Source organism: Akebia trifoliata, chromosome 6 (genome assembly GCF_017979445.1).
Source record: "Akebia trifoliata isolate Shusen 1 chromosome 6, ASM1797944v1, whole genome shotgun sequence".
Classification (NCBI taxonomy): Eukaryota; Viridiplantae; Streptophyta; class Magnoliopsida; order Ranunculales; family Lardizabalaceae; genus Akebia; species Akebia trifoliata.
In genome coordinates this window covers 22821675-22827674 of record NC_141380.1, presented here as the reverse complement: position 1 = coordinate 22827674, position 6000 = coordinate 22821675, and positions in this window count along the sequence as shown.

Below are 6000 nucleotides of genomic sequence, written 5' to 3'. Positions count from 1 at the left end.
ATATATATATATATATATATATATATATATATATATATATATAAAAGGTTCCGTAGACATATAAAGCTACTCATAAAGCTACAACATTTTTGTCTTATATGGTTAAAAAGGTTCGGAATTGGCTGATTTTTTGTGAGGATGATCTCTGTGGTGAGGGGATCATCCTTGCAAAAAATCATTCCATTTCAAAACTTCTAACCCCATCAAAAGTGATTTACAAAAATTGGACGGTCTAAAATTTTTCAACTTGTAAACATGGGGTTAGAAGTTTCATACTGGGCTGATTTTTGGCAAGGATGATCTCCTCACCATAGAGATCATCCTTACAAAAAATCAGCCCATTCCAAACATTTTTGCCCATATAAGACAAAACACGTTGTAACTTTATGAGTAGCTTTATGTGTATACGGATCCTAATCCTATATATATAGGATGGCGTTCTTTCAACAAAATCCTAGACAACATTCAAGACAAAGCCTTTTCTCCTATACGAGCTAAAAATTTCAGAATGGGCCATTTTTTGTGAGAATGATCTCTATGACAAGAAAATCACCCTCACAAAAAATCAGCCAATTCTGAAATTTCTAACCCTAGTTTATAAGATGAAGAATCGTAAACTGTCAATTTTTACCGTTAGTTTGTTACCACTTTTCATTGGGTTACATGTTTCAGAATTTGCTGATTTTTTATGAGGATGGTCTACTAACTATAGAGATGACTATAGAGATCATCCTCACAAAAAATCAGTCCATTCCAAAACTTTTTAGCCATACAAGACAAAACTTTGTCTAGAATATTGTCTAGGATTTTGTCAAAAGAACGCTACCCATATATATATATATATATATGAAATTACAATTGGAATAAATACATAAATGAAAATGACAAGGAAACTCAAGTGAGCATGTTCGAGATACTTAAAGAAATCTTAATATTAAAAATAATAATTTGGATGGATTAGTGTAAGAAAATTGAAAGTTAAGCTAGCCTGACTAACTTAATAAGATTTCAAATCTTAGTAAGGGCCGTGGGTGCATATTATGGCATCCAAAAATATGATGCATTGCCACATGGATGGAGAGCACAAAATTTTAAGAATTTTGAAAAAAAAATTCAAAAAAGAGTTATTTTTCACTATTGAAATTTAATTTTAAATTTGGGAGTTCGGCGGTCATACATTTTTAACACCTTGGTTTAAGCTCAAAATTGAATTTTTATTTATTTATTTTGAATTTGAGGTTTTACATGAAATCTAGAAGGCTGTGATGTTGGATTGCCAATGTGATAATCCATGTGGGCCCAACAACCATTAGTAAGATTTGAAATCTTATTACGTTAGTAAGCAAAATATTTTTCAAGCTTATAGTATGGTAGAGTGAAGGCTATCATGGGAAAGTGGAATTCTGTATCTTTAGTGGGATTCCACTTTCGTCCTTTTTAGTGCTAACCTAATCCTTTGTGCGATCCACAATTTTAGTTAATGCTTAAAAAACTGTGAAACAAACAATAAAAAGTGTGGGTTAGTCAATCCAACCCAAGGGTCGGATAGCCGTCCTGCTCATAAAGACATTGGGGGAGAGGTTGGTTGTTCCTCCTATCTAGCTGCAGTCTGGTTGCAGCTCGAAGCGTAGATCTGCTTTCAGTTGGTCTCGTTGAACCAGTGGATTCAGAATCTGTCAGATAGATGGGAAGTTATACCATGAAACAAACATAGCCTAAAATTTTCAACAATCCTTGTTAAGTTTGTCTTTTACTAGAATTTTTAAAATGTTGGATTTAAATCAAATGTTGGCAACCATTTTGAAAAAATATATATTTTAAATTGCAAGTTTCTTTTTTGTTTCTAACTTCTAACCTCCTAATCCAAGGGGTTGCTTTGGCAACTATTAATTCATTTTTAAAGGGGCCTTAAATAACTTTTAGATTCTATTTAAAGAAGACTTTTTTCTTTCTTTGGTACTCAATTCATAAGGATTCAAATTCGATCTGTTATATCCTAGAACCTATGTTGTCGATAACCCATTGCCAATCATGTTTCATGTAATGAGGTCAAATATTAGTTTAAAGACAACAATATTTTGTCTGCCTTGCATCGTTTTTTTTTTATTATTATTTTCTCGTCTTTTTTTTCTCTTTGATTTTCAAATTTCTTTAATGATTTTAAACCAATATTATGGCTTATCTTCCTCCTTCTCCAATTTCCAACCAATACTCCAAATTGGAATATATATATATAGGGAGTGGTTCAGCAGCCCTAAAGTTTGCCAAGTTTGGTGCCAAACATTTTTTGTAAATCACTTTTGATGGGGTTAGAAGTTTTGGAATAGACTGATTTTTTGTGAGGATGATCTCTACGGTAAAGAGATCATCCTCACAAAAAATCAGCTCATTTTGAAACTTCTAACCCTAGTTTACAAGTTGAAGAATCGTGGACCATCCAATTTTTGTAAATCACTTTTGATGGGGTTAGAAGTTTTGGAATAGGCTGATTTTCGGTGAGGATGATCTCCTCATCATAGAGATCATCCTCACAAAAAATCAGCTCATTCCAAAGCTTCTAACCCATATTTTGAAAAATGTTTGGCACCAAACTTGGCAAACTTTAGGGCTGCTGAATCGTCCCATATACCATCAAAAGTGATTTACAAAAATTGGACGGTCCACGATTCTTCAACTTGTGAGGATGATCTCTTCACCGTAGAGATCATCCTCACAAAAAATCAGCCTATTCCAAAACTTCTAACCCCATCAAAGTGATTTACAAAAAATGTTTGGCACCAAACTTGGCAAACTTTAGGGCTGCCGAACCGCTCCCTATATGTATATATATATATATATATATATATATATATATATATATAGATATTAGGGGTGCAACTCGGTTCGGGTTGGTTTGGGTTAGAACAAAATTAGAACCGAACCGATCAAGATCGATTCCATTATATAAGAACCAAAACCGAACCGAATTCTTTCATAACCGAACCAACCCAAACCGATTTTAATTCGGTTTGGTTCGGTTCGATTTTATGGGTTGGTCATCAATCGCAGCCGAGAGAGAGAGATAGAGATGGAGGGAAACCTGTCGTCGGTCGCAGCCTCAGGACGCTGCCGCAAGTCTCAGCCGCAGAGAGAGGTCGTAAAGACCAGCCGGTGGCAGGATCTAGCAACAGGTGGTAGAAACGAGCCGGCGGCAGGATCTGGCAGCAGGTCGCAGAGTCGAGTCACTGGCAGTCACTGGCAGCAAATCGCAGAGAGAGAGAGAGAGAGAGAGATGGTGGCACTGGCAGCCGGTGGCACTGGTAGCGGATCGCAGAGACGAGACGAGCAAGCGAGAGAGACGGGACGAGCGAGCGAGAAAGAGGTGAGCGAGAGAGACGAGCGAGCGAGAGAGAGATGAGCGAGCAAGAGCGAAAGAGTAGAGAGAGTGAGTGAGTGAGAGACACGGTGGTACTAACAGACGGTGGCAGTGGCAGATGGTGGCAGATGGTGGCGGTGGCAGCGAGTGGCAGAGCGAGACGAGAGAGACGATCGAGCGAGAGAGAGAGAGAGAGAGAGAAATTAAGTTTTATAAAATAATTAAAAATCAAATTTAAATTTAATATTTTATTTTAAATATTATTAATTCGGTTTTCGGGTTGGTTCGATTTTTTATATTACCTGAACCGAGAACCGAACCGAATTCATTGGTTCTTTATTTTTTAAATCCGAAACCGAACCGAAACCAATTTAAACCGAACCAAACCAATCCAAATCTCACGGTTTGGTTCGGTTCTCGGTTTGAACCGATTAAGTTGCACCCCTAATAGATATGGCACCAATTTCAAGTGATGACAACAAAAATTTCATTTTTTTTATTGGATTTGTTCTTCAATGCTTATCAATCAACTAAATTGGCGACAGAACTTTGACATCTACTTGAAAAGAAGTACAAAACCAAGGATGCCGAACATCACTCTTACATATATAGTGAGTCAATTTTTTTAATTTCAAAATGGTTGATACTAAACTTATTCTTGTCCAAGTTCATGAGTTTCAAGTAATCATAAATTATATGATTTTCTAAGAATCACATTTTGATCAAGATTTTCTTGTTAATTCAATAATTGTCAAGTTGCTTCTTTGGAATGATTACTGTAAGTCTCCAAACATAGTAAAGAAAAGAAAATCATGAAATAATTTCTTCAACATCTTAGAATTGAAAAAGAATCTCGATTAAAAGATAAACAAGAAAATTAAATCGAAATGTCATCCAAAGTTAATTTAATTGAATCAAAGACCAAAATGAAACCAACAAAGAAGTGAAAGTTCGTGAATTTCCAACCCAATGAGCACAAAAATAACACTAGAAAGGAAAAAAATTAAAAAAAATTATTAAAAAAAAAGCGCATGCTATCATTGTGGAAAATTCGATCATTTCAAGAATTTGAAAAAACAAGTGTATAGACACCCCAATTTGATCGAAAAAGCCCGATAGCTTGTTTGAATCCATGCATCGAACGTCAAATCGCAAGAATTTCGATCAATCAAGTGGGTTAAATCAAACCAATTAAAAATCATGAAAAATTAATTTTTGCCTGGTCGTACCTATCAAACCGCCAAGCATAAGAATAGCCTCACCATTTGGTATATATGGCCAGGCCATTTTTTGTACTGACCTTACCTTGTAATGTGCATGCTTAAATTTGCACTGGCCTTACCTCAAATAAGGTCAGTCATAATTCCTTTTGGTCATACCTAGGGTACATCTAATTCAGTTAGGCAGTTAAAGAGCCCATATGTGCACGAGATTATCCACAGGAAATGACTCTTTAAACCTCTCTGTTAATTATTAATTCTCCAAGAAAACCCTCACTAATTCCCTTTCTACTCATGCTTTAAAGTTCCAAATCTCTTCCAAGGACTTTTTGGTAACCTCTCATTCTCCTAAATTTGACCAAGGTTTTTCTTGATCCCCACTTAAGGCCAATTACCCCATCCAACCTTAGTTTGTTTAGACTTATCAAAGGCAAATCCTTCTTCTACCCTTCTAACATTTTTTTAAATTCAAAAGAATTTCATGGCGTTCCATGTAAATTGATCACTTTCTAAGCCTTATGACCATCTTATACAACCTCTAGAAGTCTCTAGAATTTGTGCCCAAGGACTTTGGTATGCTTAGTTTGTTATAGAGCTAACCTAAGGAAGTGACCAAAGAGGACAAAAAGCCTCCACTCAATTACATGACATTTGACTTAAAAATCTCACAATTGACCCAAATCATAAGGTCTAGGATCATTATACGGCGTACTAAGAATTCTTTAAAACTTTGGGTGTAAAGACAATCATATCCCTTGATCATCAAAATTGGTGTGACTCTACAAAAGGTTAAATACCATCAAGGCTAAGGTTAGAAGGTAAAATTGATGCTTTTCATGAAGATTTTTCCTAAAATATTTGGGTAATTAAGGTTTTAAGACAAGTTTACCCTCAAGGATCTTTCAAAATCCTATAAATAGGAGACCCTTTCAAGACAAATAGAAAAACTCATTTTGGTGATTCAAAATTCTATCCAAATCTCTCTCAATCCTCTCTAGCCTTTCTATTTTCTTAAACCTCTCTCAAAATCCATAGAAGAAAAATCCAAGAAGAAGAAGAAGAAGGCCAAAGTGAGGCTAAACCCTTTATTTTCCCATCTAATGTCTCTTTTCTTACTACCCCCTCCACTGTCTTCATTTTAAGCATTTTTCCTATTTGCATGTTTATTTTCATGCTTTTTAATGTAGTTATTTAAATTTCTAGTCTAGAGGTTTGGGGAGAGAGAATAACCCCTCCTAGAGTAGATGCTCAACTCCTGACGATGTTAGAAATCTTGAGGAAGCAGCAAGAGGAAATACAGAAAAAGATGGATGACTTGGCCAAACAGAATCGAAACCTAAGTCAGCGTCTTGAGAATCAACAGCTAACAAAACAATATCTCCCATTGAGAGATCCTCAGCCTCCTATTGAAGATGATCCTGCCAC